Raw genomic sequence first — 15,127 nt, forward strand, 5'->3', positions numbered from 1 at the left:
AGTGACAGTCTGGTGCCTGTGCCAACAGCGTTCCTCTGTGAGTACTGGGGGTAAGTAGGGCAAACAGAGTGCTGATTCCTAAACTGCTGCTCTGGCAGATGAAAAGTGCAGCCCAGACTCACTTCAAAGTGTCTGCTAACTGTTCTCTGTGTGGCTTTAAGGTCAGGCTGGAGCTCTGGACACCAAGTCAGTCTTAGGACTTCATCCCAAGTCCTAATCCTTTTCTTTCTTTTAAAAAGATCATAAAATAAGCGCAGCAATAGGGCAAACTCCCCTTTCATGATTTCACTTCATAAGAACCTGAAATAAACAACTAAATTGCCATTATTGTCACCCATAGGGAAGCTGGTTGAGAGCTGCACATTCATTTCTTCCAGGCAACCAAACTACAAACCACAATGGCTTTCAGCAACTTGTGCTGGATGGAGTTTGCCAGAATAGAGAAGGTGTCATCCCCTCAGTTGTGGCACAAAGAGCAATAACAAGAACAAAACAAACAAAAAGGACAACCTAAACATAAAAAAATCCCCTAACAACTACAACAAAGAAAAGCACCTTTGTTCCTTGCTATCACCAAAGCCCAGAACAGTACCCTAGAGTAGCAGTGACTATAGAGCCAACCCCCAACTCCTCTTATAATTCTTCTTTCAGTACTGCAAAGATACATTTCTTTCCATAAATTCTCTTCGGGGCCATCCACAAAAAGAGGTGTGTCTCTGAAGCGGATATAAGTTAATGTTTCAGTGACTAAATGAGTTCATGTGTGAGGCAGAAAAGTCTACCATGAACTATGGTTTAAGCAGTACATTTGTAAATCACATTTAATAGCATCTCCTTTGCCTCTTCAAATCAGAAGTCCCCAAGAATTTGGACTAATAGACTGATAGCTCTCAAACTTTATTCCTGGATTGCAGCCCAGACACAAGACCTGAGGTGCTGGTGGATGTTGCATTGAAGGCTAGACCAAGGAGTAGGTGAATCAGATTCAAAAGCAACAGTTTGGACAACAGGCTTTCCAGGATAAGGATTTCTACCACAGTTTAGGCATTTGGTATCCAATTTGGTCAGCTTTCTTTCATGAAACTAAGCAACTTTTGCAAGTTGTTAGAAACAAGGACCTTCAGTACACCTTGCACCTTCTTCAAAATCAGAGCATAAACCTATTTCCTCTCAAGTCAATGGCATTCACCCATGGCCTGAGGAACCAGAAGACAGGATTTTGACCCTATTTAAACACTGACAGGCCAAGCAGAGTGGTTGGGAGTAATTTGTGCTGCTAAAGCCCTGCACTGCTGCTGCCAGGCAGGTGTCAGAGGCACCCCCTGACAGGACTCAAACATTCCCCACAAAGGCTGTAAGCCAGAGTTTGTTACAGACATTACAAGAATGTTCTTTTTGGCAATGGTTGTAAGGATGATGAGTTTTTCCCTCCATTGTGTACCTTCTTTTCTATTTTTCCTACCTTAACCTTATGTCCATGGTTTGTGGAGATTTTTTAAAGTTAAACATCTCCAATATCCCTTCCTAGAAGTGACTGTATTTTCAAAGTAGTAAACATGATTCTTATGTACCAGTAAGAGGCAGAATCATGTTCTAATCCAGTTGCCTAATGAGCCTAGCATCTCTGAATTAAATAAACTCTGCAAGTATTACTTTTTATTGTGCTTTCATTAAAGCAAAGAAGTTTCTTCCCTTGCTGATTGCAAGGATTTTAAAACATTGATTCATTTGCATTTGTGTGAGTTTCAATTCTCTGCCCTCGGCATCAAAGAATGTACTACATTCTGTAATGAGTCACACCAACTTCCCCTTGCCATGAACTGGTAGGTCTCAATGATTCCAGGAAAGGTCACTCCTCAGATTTCATTACATCACTCTTGAATAAAAAAAAAAAAAAAAAAAAAAAAAAAAAAAAAAAAAAAAAATCAAAAGTCTTCAAGCTCTTTTCTACAGTTACCACCAGAAACAGCTGTATTCATCAAAATATTGGGTCTTCCCTCCAGGAAAGCTTAAAGATGACTCACAGGACACTCACCAAATGTTCCAGAAGAAGAAAGTAAAGATATATAAAGATATAGAAAAAGACATAGCTAAAGAAATATAAAGGTAAAGAAAAAGGAGAGAGTGCTATAATTCTGTTTTGTTTATCCCTCAGTGAAAGAGAAGCATACCAACATCAGGACACACCAGGTACTACCCAACTGCAGGTAAAAGATAAGCTATAGAGATGCTTGAATATGGGTTGATTTCCAGCCTTTGGGTCCAAAGCCAGAAGCCCACAAAGCCTGCACAGAAAAACCCAAGAGACAAAAGAGTGGCTCACTGACCAGAGACAGACACTGAGCCAGGCAAGTCTGGCTTAGACAAGACAGAAAAGAAGGCAAGAAAGAGTTGTTTTCCTCACTTTACAAACGGATAATGCAAACACAGACTGTGCTATCCCAAGATCAAAATGCAGATTTGAACAGAACCAGAAGTAAATACTGCATTGCCTGACTAGCACTCACAGACTTCATTTTAAAAAATAAAATCTTTTTACTGCACAAAGTAGGAAAAGAGCTTGGTTTTCAGACCAATGGATATACTGTTATTATTTTAACTAACAAACTTTATCTACTCCAAATCTTCAGAGTGTCATGAGTGCAGTGAAATACTGCTTCACTGAAAAACTGCATTCACCACCTCTTTTTGAGCATTTTCCTCTGCAAAATGGAAGCTGGGCAGAATCTGCATAGCAGTATGACAGCTCCTATGAGCCCAGCAGTTAGAAAAGACTGAGCAAAAAATGGGTCAGAGCATACAATCAGTGGGCAGCAGCAGCTTTGTGCATAGCACTGGCATTCAAATACAAATTTTCCAAAGACACACAGCACTGACATTTTAAACTTCTTTCCCAGCATGAAGGCTGCATCATGACATGATCCAAATTTAACCTCCATGGGCTCTGTGCTGCCACAGCTGGGATGCTCCCTGTACCCAAGGCAGCTAATGCAGGCTTTACTGAATTTATTTATTTCTTGGCACCAGTCAGAAGTCTAAAGCATCTTTTACTTCTCAGTCTAATGCACAATTCCTGCCATATGGAGGCATAGACTGTTATATTACTGTAGAGTGACTTTAGCAAAAATTTTGACCAACTCTCTAGCTGGATGCACCCATAGGAAGAAAATTCTTTCTCAAGAAGTTTGTGATAGGAACATTCTGAACAGGAAAAGTCTAGATACACAAAGAGATTGAACAACTTGCCAAGGTCACTGGACAGGACAATGTTAGATCTTGCATAGGGCTTATCTTCCTGCCTCTCTATTAAGGTACCCTCTGGAAAGGAACAGCTTGATGTGCACAAATTACTTACCTGAAGATCCTTTTCATTTCTTCTTGTACAGGACAATGTGGTGTGATCATTTTTTGCCCCAAGGTTTCACTTTCAAATCCTCAATCACAGAATACAAGGAAGAGAAAGCAAACTTAATATCTAAACCAAAGTGAGTGGTCTTGTGTGAGCTGTTGACTGTCCTGGCACTCATTAGGACTACAGGTATTCGATTTTTAGTTCTCTGCTTTCACTGGAGCTCTGAAAGTGCTCCAGCAGGTGCTGGCCTTAGGTTTACAGATACTCCCCCACTCATCTAAACAGGAATTTTAGGGTACTGAATATCCCACCTGCTTTTTATCTTTTGTACCAAGATGTAACAATCTCTGCCTGATTTTTCCCCCTTATTCAGTGATGCCCAAAAAATAAGCATGGTACAAACCAGCATGAATCCTTCTACATCAGATAGTGCAATGCATTAATATACCCTGAAGATAAAAAGTGTCTCCCCTCCCAGCACTGGCCAGAGGTAGAAGATGCTCTGTTCAGTGGAGCATCTCCTGGCTGGTGGGAAATGACATGCATTCTCTGTACCCAAAACTACATAAGGATGAACTTTTGACTTCAACCCCTGCCAGGGCTGAAGAATTTAAAACTTCTTTGTCTTCTCCTTGGAAAACAATCCCTTTTTACTGTGATGTCTGTGTGGAGGTGGCAACTAAGGCTCAGCCTTCTGTCATGGCCAATATGATTTCAGATTTAGCCTGACATCAAAGTTCATGCTGAACTGCCAACATCCCTCCTTGTTTTCATCAATTTAATGCCTTTTTTTTAGAAACATATCCATATGTCACAACTCGGACGGCATGCCTTTCCTAGCTGTCTTTTCCTTCTTCACTGTCACTATTTCATTTATGTATATAAAGATTCATAGATCAAATACAGATCACTCAACATCCTGACATTCTCAAGAGCTAGCTATGAACTCTGATTATCACAGAATTTTTTCCTAAAACAAGTATCACACAGAGTCTGTTTTCTCTTCTTGGTGAAACCTCAGCCTGCATAATCCTGACATGAGAAACTTCCACATGCTCAGCCACTGAACAATGCTATGAAATAAGGAGATGGTGAGTCATTGCTCAGAGCTTCAAGCTTCTGCAGGTGCACTACACTGGCAAGGAAAGTTGAAGTCATAGCTAAGAAAATGATACATCACCAAAAATGATAATCAATTGTGATAGAAGACAATGGCAAAGCATTACAAAACCTGGCCTAATAGTAAAAGGCAAAGCACTGGTATGTTCTCACTCCTAAAAAGTGATTCAGGGAAGCTGAGAACATTTCAGAAGACAGGGCACCCAGCAGCACAGTCTTTCAAGAACAGATCTAGTGGCAACTGCCACTAGAACAACAGTAACAGTAGCTGGATAATGAAAGACTTACTTATACTCTGCCTGCTAATATTAAGGTAGAGTGGAACACTTCATTTTTATGGTCCAGCCCAGGCAGGTTCACATAACATTTGGATAGTCATGAAATTCTATTAAACAAGAGGAATAACAAGTCTGTCATCAAAAACAGCATAAGAACAAAACAGCTACCATGAGGGGGCACTGAAAGAAGGCACTAGTCCTGCAACTAGGGAAAGGATTCTTGAAGAAATATCATTTTGAGGGATCGGGGAAAAAAAGGCCATCTAGTTGATGTCTGTTCTGAAGGATGCAAAGTCACCAAAGGATAAAGCAGACAAGGAAAGAAAGGAATAAATCAATATGAAGTTCCTTCAGGAATGCAGCGAGCACGAGGGGTGCCTCTGTTTGGCAGCCCCAGGACGCTTGCAGCCCTGGCTCAGATTGTGTGGATATGTTTTTGACTTGTCCCAGTCAGCAGATTAATGGCATTAACGAAGTTTCCATTAGCATGGGAGATTGGGGAGGAGGGTGAAGAGACAGAGGCGTCCAAGCGGAAAGCCACATGACTGCAGAATTGATAAGGCTAAAGATGAAACGGAGCTTCATTGGCATAAGAGAGGCCAGGAAATGCCACTACAAATTAGCCCCAGGCCTCATTTCTTTTCCCTTCATTATCCAAACCCCTTCAGGAGAAGAATGGAGGAGGTTATGACCCTCTCCCAACACACACATACACAGATATTGAGTGAGTCTCTCTCAATGAACATAGACATGGGTATATCTGTGTGTGTCTAAGGGTCTGTGTGTGTGGCATATTTGTGTCTAGGCAAACCTCTATTAATACACTGAGTAAGAAAAATATGTGCCAGTATTCACATCAAAATAGATCTACCTATTCATATGTGTAAGGGCACGTGTTCTCATATCTACAAGCTTTGCAGTTAAAGTGTGTAAATTTTTGCCATATAATTGAGCTTTTCCTAAAAGTAACACTACTGAATGCAGAAATCTTGCACAATTCAGTGAGAGTTCCAGCACCTGAACATGCTGTCTGTGTCCACAGCAACTTACATATTACTTTCAGAGTTAACTGGGCATCAGTTTCTACATACAGCTTTTCCTGTAGACTTATCCTTGTGCCTGCTTTTGAAGGTCTACATGCAAGGTGTGTTCTGAGGGAAGCTACACCCTTCCACATGGTTTGTTTGTTTTTTTCTTTTGTGTGTGCATATCCTGTGTGTCTCCGTATTCCACCAATTATGTGGAATTCCTTGTGTCTGTCCCAGCTGTCTCTTTTCTGTGCATGAGTGCCTTTTGTAGAAGTCTGCATACCTCAAATAAGTTCTGGACTGCATACACACTTCTGTGTATCTTTCTGTTTGTGTATCTTTGAACATATGTGCTGCAGAATACACATCAGTATTTGTGAAAATTTTTCTTCCAATGACACAAACTATTCTGTTTAAAACTATGGACAAGTTTCAGTGTCTGTTGCTACATATATCATGCTGGAGCATATATTAAAAATTCTACCTAGTGCCCCTGAAACTTAATGAATACAGGTAAATGCAACAGTGAATAATAAGTATTTGTCATCATAAGAAACACAAATTCCATTATACAGCTATGAGAACTAGTTAAGGAAAACGAACAGAAGATCTGCTTCAGCTAGTCAGATCCAGAAGACTATTTCTTACATAGATTAAAAAAATAACATTTCTGCAAGTCTAATGACAACTGTGTGTTAGTAAGAAAGGTGGGTTCTCTTCAAAGAAACTGTTAGCCATAGGCTACTAACATGAGAGACAACTTTGCCTAGGGGTAAACAAGAAAACAACTTCCTTCTGCGTTTGGAAAACAAAAAGAGGAGAGGAAAAGAGCCGGGAAGGATGTGTAAATGGAGCTTTGTGCAACGGTGCTCTGTCATGTGAGCTGTATGTGACAATAGCCCTGAAACCCTATGCGAGCAAACTCATAAAAGAGGTCACTGTCTCTTTAATTAAAGCTCCCTGGTTTGAGGTTAAAAACAAACCCAGTGTTTTATGGCCAGGTGTGCGTGTGAAAGAGATGGGAACACGATCCCCAGCCCAGTGGCACAGCAGCAGAGAAGAGATAAGGGAGGAAAGCTTTTTATTAAGGTGTTGCTTGAATGCTGCACCAGGCAAGGCAAACACTGGTGAGGCAGGACACACAAGCCCCCGGGGACCAAGGCTGCAGCCGGGCAGCACCAGGCGAGGGAAATGATGGAGAGGCATGATGAACTGCCAGGACCAAGCCTTCCAAAGGATCAGGAACAGGAGAGGGGCTTCCAGGAGTGTCAGCTGAAGAAAGATCAGAAAAAGCACCAAGAAAGTAGGGAGAAAACAGCAACCACTACCAGTCCCTAAGGCCTAGAGAGGCAAAGACAATAGTGATTCTGTAGTAACACTCAGCTGGCAAATACCAGGGGAAGAGCAGCTACAGAGCCCTCCTTGGTAGGGCTTGAGAGGGGCCAATCCTTCCTAAAGCAGTCTGCAGACAAGAGCCTCATATTGTTTGTGAAAACAATAGGGACTAGACTGATCCTAGCATCTAATAAAATGCAAAACCAAGATAAGAAGCCAAGAAGTTGCACCCTCTTCCTCAGCCTTTCCTGTCAGTGATGTGTACATTGCTCAGGACATTCATGGCCCTGACACCATTACTAACAGCAAATCACACTTGGAAACTGGGGCTTCCCTTTGCCCTATAATCTAATCTTTGGATCTCACCCCTAAGGTACCTGCCACTGTAATATTGAACTCCAATGGTGCCTATATCCCATGGGTCCATTTGGTTACAGATCCTTTCTTTACAAAGACTCCAGCTGTCAGTCCCTGCTCCTAAAACTTAGAAACAAGGAAAACATCAGTCATTTCTCTTTTATATTCACATGGAGAGATACAAATGTTCAACTGGAATCGAGAGACAATCCAGAACCAAGTCCTGGGATGCAGGACAGTTTCTGCTGGGGAGGAACATAACACAAGCACTAAACACCACTGTCTCTGGGCACTTGAAACCATGTGTTTTGAGACACAAGTTGGAATTCCAACCTCAGCATGGCATGAATACTCCAGAGGCTGGAATGACACAACTATGAGATACTCACCAGACAGATTTGCTACAGTAATTACTAAAAGAAAGCTGAAATGCAACACAAACCAAAAAATCCTCATGAACCGCCCATCTTGTTACACAGCTATGTAAATAACAGCAACAGCACACACTCTTGAAGTGCTGTATTATGAACAAATGAAAAGCTAGCTTAGCATTTTGTGAGTTTGAATGCATAAAATTTTAGAGAAATTTGTCTTGATTTGTACTTCTCTTTAAGAAAACATAGATAAAACTTTAATAGGTAGTACTAAAGGCAGTAGAAGGTCAGCACATCATTTACTGCACTCAGTAAAAATATCACAGATCTGCAGATGAGAAAAGCAAAATGAGAAATGCAGAAGAACAAAAGGGATAGAGGAGAGAGCTGACTACAGCCACAGAGTGATGTTTTACTTACATTTATCAGTCTTCTGCTATGGAATTTAAATCTGTTTCCAGATGAAATTAACTATCCTATCCTTCAGCTATAGGCACAGAAATTAGAGCACAGAGAGGTAGTTTGACTGCCGCAGAATTAGGAACAGAATCAAGGTCTCAGCCTTGTGTAAAAAAAAAAAAAAAAAACCACACTTGATCATTCCAGCAATTTCCAACAGCATTTCCTTGAGATTTTTCCCTGCAGAAAGATACTTTTTTTTCAAAACATACCAGTTACAGGTTTGATGCTGAATAACAATATGAAATTCTGCAGCCTGTTCTGTGTGGCAGACCACAGTATGCAAGCTAATAGCCCTTCTGGGCTTGAAAACTAGGAAAACTGAAGATTAAATTAATCCCTTGTGTAAATCCACTGGAATCAACTAAATTTTGCCAATAAAGGGTTGAAATCAGTTATGGTAACCTGTTTGCTAATAGAAAACAGTCAAGGCCCAGAACTACAATTCCATGATGTTTATTTCCCTGCAATGCACACAATTATCCCACGTAGTGTTTCCACCGTCATGACTGCCACTCTTCTTTTTACACCCACTACCTAAGTCTGACTTCTAATTTCCAAAGTAATCAGGCAAAACCCTTGGAGGTGTAGCTCTCTTACTCTCCATAACGACAGGCTACAACTGAATTTCCCCTTCCCAGTTTCACAATCTGGCTTTATTCAACAGTCTGTGCATACTCATCCACACAAGCATTCTGTGTATGTAACAGCTCAGAAATAAGAACATAGATGATGTAAAACAAATATTTGTTTGTCTAAGGTGGAATGATTGAGCAAGCTTTTAAAAATGCAGATTTACACTGACTGCAGATTTCTTCCAGATTTGTTTAGCTATTCCAGCCTAGGCAAACTCTTTGAAAATCCAGATCATTCAGTTTGATATGCCGAATGTGAAATGTATACCCTTTCAACTCAAATCTGCAATACTTTCTTAAAATTCAGTTCAATTTTACTTTTTCTTTTAACAAAAAGAAAATCACACTTAAATGAAAGTACTTCAGGCCTAAGGAAAAAAAAAAAAATCTGGTTTTAAACTAATAGAATTATCCTCCAAATTGCTCCATATGTCCCACCTTTCTGGTATTGCAAACAAAGCAACAGATCAGTTATTAGAAATATCCTACTTCAGCACCCAATAATTCACTTCATTTCCTTGGGCTGAGTTTCCCCAGTTCTGTTCACTCCTGCCCTGCTGCCCCGACACAGAAGCAAAGCAAACAGAGCAGCAATGAGTACCACTAAGAGGGACAGCCCCCTCCACCTCCTCTGTGCTTGTGTCAATAGTCACAAACTGGGCACCTGGCACACATGTTTATACTGGCCTGCTGAGCAGGAACATTGCCAGCATCTGCTTTGTGACTGATGTTGGGTCTCCTAAAACAAGATTTTAGTGGTAGGGCAAGTAACTTCTCAGTTGGGTTTCTTTTTCCATGTCTCCCAGCTTTGCTTCCCAGACTTGAAGAAAATACCATCTCCTGTCACTAAAGTACATTAGCTTACATATAATATCTGTGCTTTAATTTCTTTTCTAAAACACAATAAGAGTAGTTTTGTGGCACAGTTAGGAACAGACTGACAGCCAGACCTCACTGCAGCTATCCTGATTTACACCAACAGGTTATCAAACTCTTTGAAAAGCTATGGACAAGTCTTAACTTTTACCTTCTACACTAACAAAACACCAATCTTCAAAAAAACCCTGTGGCTTCCCTCTATTTTCTGAGCCAGGCACTATACCTAGTTGGATTTTTTACAAGCTTTTCAGGATGAACATGTAGATTCATCAAACCAATACTTCCTTTCTCAAAGATCAAGCACTTTTGACAAACTACATGAATTAAAACACTTGATGAATAAATATTTTTAAATCTGTATGAAAAATTCAATTTTTCACATTTGACATTATTCCTAATACTAAGCTGTCTTTTAAAAGAAGCTATTCATCTCCTTTTCACAATAGGATCATCAAAATCTTAAATTCTCTCCATAGACCCAAAGTAATGCTTGAGGGTTTCTCTCATTGTAATTCATAAGAAGCACTCACAATTTAATTTCTCATCCTTACACTACAAGGAAAAGTGTCTTAGAATTTAGGGTTTTTCCTTGAACAAGGCAGATATTTTTCCATCCAGAATTACCATAATTTTGTTGTACTACTCCCCAAATATCAGTCTTTTGTCTCAGTTCATTATCTGTACAACTGAAATAACACTGTCCCTCACCAAGGCCTCCATAACCATAAATGTTTTTTGAGATATTTGGGTATGGGAGGCTTGCAAGCACAAAACTACTGTGAAGATGCCTCCAAAGTCATAGTTAGCCAAGCTTGTATCAAGGGGTGCAAAAATGCGTACAAATTCACTAACTGAATCATAGGGTCCCAGCAGAGTAATAGAGTGAAGCTGAAGTTTGGATACTATAGACTGCCTGAAACTTCAAAAACTTCTTGATTACCATAGTCTTAACTTTTCATTATTCATTTCAGCATTAGCCTGAAATAGAGATGTCTTACTCATTTTTTGCTTAAGTCTCCAAGAAGGGAAGACATAGCCTTGGAATTAAAAGTATCTACATGAGACTATGCAATGAAAATTCACTTTCCAACTCAGCCACAGTTCTTTGACAGTAAAGAAACCATTTGCTTAGTTCCTTAATTTCCCTTGCTTATCTCAGTTCATCAGTCCTACTCAATCATTTTCAATTCTTATGAAGATCTTGTCATGTGCTTCTCAAATCCAGCAGTCTGTATTTGTATGGATCATTCTAGATACTTTCATAAAGTAACTAAGAAAAATAATAGCAGTAATTTTTAGAAAGACACACATACAGATCTTCCTGAAACAGAAATAAAGTTATGTAGTGAGGGTGGGGGGAAAAGGGGGGCAGCACCCACACACTGGAAAGGTTTAAGAGGAAAATATAAAAGCTGCAAAGGAAACCAACAATCTCTCACGTATAATTACACAGAAGTGGAGCTCTGCTGACTGACACTACGCACCAAAGAGATGCAGTGAAAGAATTCCTGCAGGAACCCCACTCTCTGGAGAGGAGAGCTAGAATGTGAGACTGGCTGCATTTACTCAGAGCAAGGGGTCCCTGCTGCAGTGCCCCCCAGGCTCTGCCCTCCTGTCAGCCAGCTCGGGGCCCAGGCTGTGTCAGAGCTCCCTCACCCCTGCTGGCCCTCCTGCCACTGCAGAGAGGCTCAGGAGAGCTGCTGAATCCTCAGACCTGCCCCATGGGGCAGGGATACAAATGAGACACTTGGAAGAGAGGGCATTCCTGGCTTCTCCAGAAATACGGAGCATATTCATAGCAGCCAAAAGTGAGCTGTAAGGAGTGGCTCAGAGGCAGTTCTGAGAGAAACTAGCAAAGAAACCAACTTATTTTTAAATGGTTCACAAAAAGATGCCTTTCAAAATACCATTATCCCTTTGTTCTAGGAAAGTGTCTGTCAACTTCAGCCAGAGACTACCAGCCCTGAACTCACCAAGTTCCCTTCTTCATTGTTTTTCCCTTACAAAACAAAATTAATATAGCCCCGCACAGACTCTGTTCCAAAAGCCAGACAGAACATCTTTCTTCCACAAACCTTTTACCCTAGAAATAGCATAGGAAAAAAGTTCCCCGCTACATTTTGTCCATACAAGTTAAATAAATTAATGTAAAAGCAGAGCAGTCTGAAGAGTTACAGTGAATGCCTGTGAAATGTCACACTAGAGCTATGACACAACACTGACACCCTGAAACTCTTCTGAACTAGATAATGACTTAGAGAAGTCACTGTAGAGATGTCACTGTAGATCTCATCCTGCCCACAAGGGAAAAATGGCTGATCTAGTACCCCCTTTTACATCTCTCATTCCCCACTCCTCGCCACATTTCATTTTTCCTCTGTTCTTTCAATTATTTGATCTCACAAACTTTATGAAATAGGAAAAAAAAATAGAAATTAAAGGTAAGACTGCATGAAACTTCAAGAGAGCCTGGCTTTCATTCCCAGTGTCCACCACTGGATTTTTGACAGTACTTTGAAGAGAGTAGAGGCTGATAGTTCTTACCCATACTAGTACAAGTCCTAACAAGCCAGGATCTCTATCTATCCAAGTCCCCTCTTACCCAACTCCTACAGATTTCAAAAAAGAGGAAGGAATGCTTTTATTCTCCACTCTGGCTTTTGCTCATTCCTCTGCTTCTGTTTCCCCTCTCCCCCATTTCCATTCCAAAAGTTTGCACTTAAAGGCATTGCCTGAAGCAAGATCACATCTCCAATAAGAGAGGCAACTTCATTACAGTTTAACATAAAAAGATCAGCTGATATCGATCCATAATTTGGACAAGTGCCATGCTATTGACAGGAAGACAAAGTAAGTTAGAATGGCCATGTTTCAAAAATTCTGTATGTACACTCGATCACTAGAGCAGAAATTGCAGTCAGGTATATAATAACACAGCTGTGTTCTCTATTTCCCCTGTAGATCAATGCTAACACGAGGAGGGTGCAGAAGATGGATGTTGCCAACAGAGAACCTTGAAATCCCACATTATGACTTAGGGTGGCTTCATGGATAAAACGTGTGTGTGCAATGGTTGTGTAGTTCATGTGCAAAAGACCAAACTCCTTCCTCAAAATCTGAGAATGCTCTACTTCAAAGTAGTCACTCCTACATTTAAATTCAAGTTACAGAAAACAGAAACTGACCCAACATCCTGCTTTACCTAAGTATCCAGGCTTCAGTCTCACATCTAAGGGAGCCCAGATGGATTACTCAGCAGACTCGGACAACCACAGGACAATACACCTTCACACATTTACAGGTACACAGAACAAATACACATGGACTTTCTTTACATTACTGGACAATCACTCTTCAGAAGATATTTTTTTCACAAGGTAGGTGGTGGCAGGAAAGACAGAATGTTTCTTTCTGATACTTTTTACAAGAAACTGGCTCCTGAAGTGCCACTCAATTTCTAGGGCATGCTGGCTATGTTGCACTAGTAGGATTTATGATCCCAATGTAACAGATGTTTAAACTGGACAGCAAAAAGCAAGTACAGGAACTCGAACACCAAATACACAATCTTCTACCATTTGAGCTCACACAAAACTTGTTACAGTAAATATCTGTTTATTCTCTGTACAGACCAATTAGTGCAGAGAATTAAACAGCCAGACAATGCATTATACTTGCACTTTGCCAAGAGCAGTTATTTTTGAGTACTTAGCTCTGTAAAGGTCAAACTCACACACATCTCTACCACAACAGGGTTGGATCCAATCACAGTTCACGTGGGAGGGTTGCACTAGAGTACAGGCCACAAAAGCAAGGCTAGTGTTCTTAGGAAGTTAGCACTCAAAAAAAAACTCAGCCGTGAGACACGTACCTCCACCATTTCTACCTAAAAATCTCTTGTAGCTAATAGCAGGGAAAATCTTATTTTCTCTATAAGCCTACTATTTAAGACCAACATAACTCACTTAGCAATGCATAGCACACTATTCCTGATTATGTAGGAATACCAAGTAACTGAAGAGAAATAACACACATCAGTGCCTAGGACTTTTACCAGGATTCATTCCTTCCTCTTTCCTCCAGATTGACATGTATTCATCCTTAAGGCTGAGGACTACAAGCCACACAGTTCACTCAAAACTATGATGTTGCTTTGGGAAATTCCTCCACGTAAAAGGAAATGGATATATGTTTCTCTGCTTTCACTACCCTTTGAGTAGCTCACAGCTTCTTCAGTACTTTGAAGCAACATGTTTGTTTTGCTAATATTACATTACATGAACAGGGAGTACTTTTTAGAAAATGCATAGTATGGGTCACTCACAGAAAGTGATCCATTCCAAGTTGTTCAGTAAAGCAGACTCACTTCCCAGAAAAGATGCTGCCCCATCAAAACTTCATTCCACATTCCAGCCTTGATCTGAATCCAAACTGCACAACTAGCCTTTATCCTGACAACAAGCCAAACCTTTCTTCAGATACCCCTGCATTTTTCTGAGCCACACAATACCCACACTGAGGTTTGTGACTCATGCCCATTATTAGTTTAGTCAGATTATACAGTTTTGAGGCCTGATTCTCAGCACGATGCTGCAATGTTTAGGAGGTGTATGGGAATAGTGAAGGAGGGGATTGTTAGCTATACTTCTATTGATCACAAACTTTTAAAGACCTACCTGTAGGGCAACTGTACCAGCAGAAACACAGTAAGAGCCACGGGTCTTCATCCTTAAACTCTCCTGAAACCCCATCCAGCGAGCTATAACTGCCCTTTCACCCTGCTCTTCCACCCTCCTTTTGAGCCCATCTGGCTAATAGGTCAGAAGTGGGGACACCTGTGCACAAAGCCATTGAAGTCGGGAGATTATTTGCTAGCTCTGGATGGAGGTTTAGTTCCCATCCGAAGCACCTGCTGCTGGCCTGGCTCACGTGGGGCCCAAACGCAGCACCGGTGGCCCCTGATTCACCTTTTCGCTGTTTGTTCTCTGAGCGTCACCGCAGGGGCATGCGAGGAGCTCGGCCTGTCTCGCTCCCCGGGGGCTTTCCGAGCGCTTTCCTTCCCAGCCCTCCGTGCCGGGATGCTGCCGAGCGGCCAGGCTCCTTCTGCGGCCTCAGAGTGGCATCTAGTGCTCGACTGTGGCACTGCTCCTGCCGGCACCCCCGGGGCCCTTCCCGGCCGCACTGCTCCTGCCGGCACCCCCGGGGCCCTTCCCGGCAGCACTGCTCCTGCCGGCACCCCCGGGGCCCTTCCCGGCCGCACTGCTCCTGCCGGCACCCCCGGGGCCTTTCCCCGCTCCTGCCGGCACCCCCG

General features: G+C 41.5%; 1 long non-coding RNA gene across 1 annotated transcript in view; it reads right to left on the reverse strand.

Moving 5' to 3' along the window:
* The window catches only part of LOC135449502 (uncharacterized), a 40,241-nt gene extending 25,649 nt beyond the window's left edge, over window positions 1–14,592 (reverse strand). The window contains exon 1 of the long non-coding RNA XR_010440751.1: window positions 14,493–14,592. This is a non-coding gene — a long non-coding RNA (uncharacterized LOC135449502). The remainder of the gene's footprint in view (window positions 1–14,492) is intronic.
* Window positions 14,593–15,127: the final 535 nt, after the last annotated feature.

Source organism: Zonotrichia leucophrys, chromosome 6 (genome assembly GCF_028769735.1).
Source record: "Zonotrichia leucophrys gambelii isolate GWCS_2022_RI chromosome 6, RI_Zleu_2.0, whole genome shotgun sequence".
NCBI lineage: Eukaryota > Metazoa > Chordata > Aves > Passeriformes > Passerellidae > Zonotrichia > Zonotrichia leucophrys.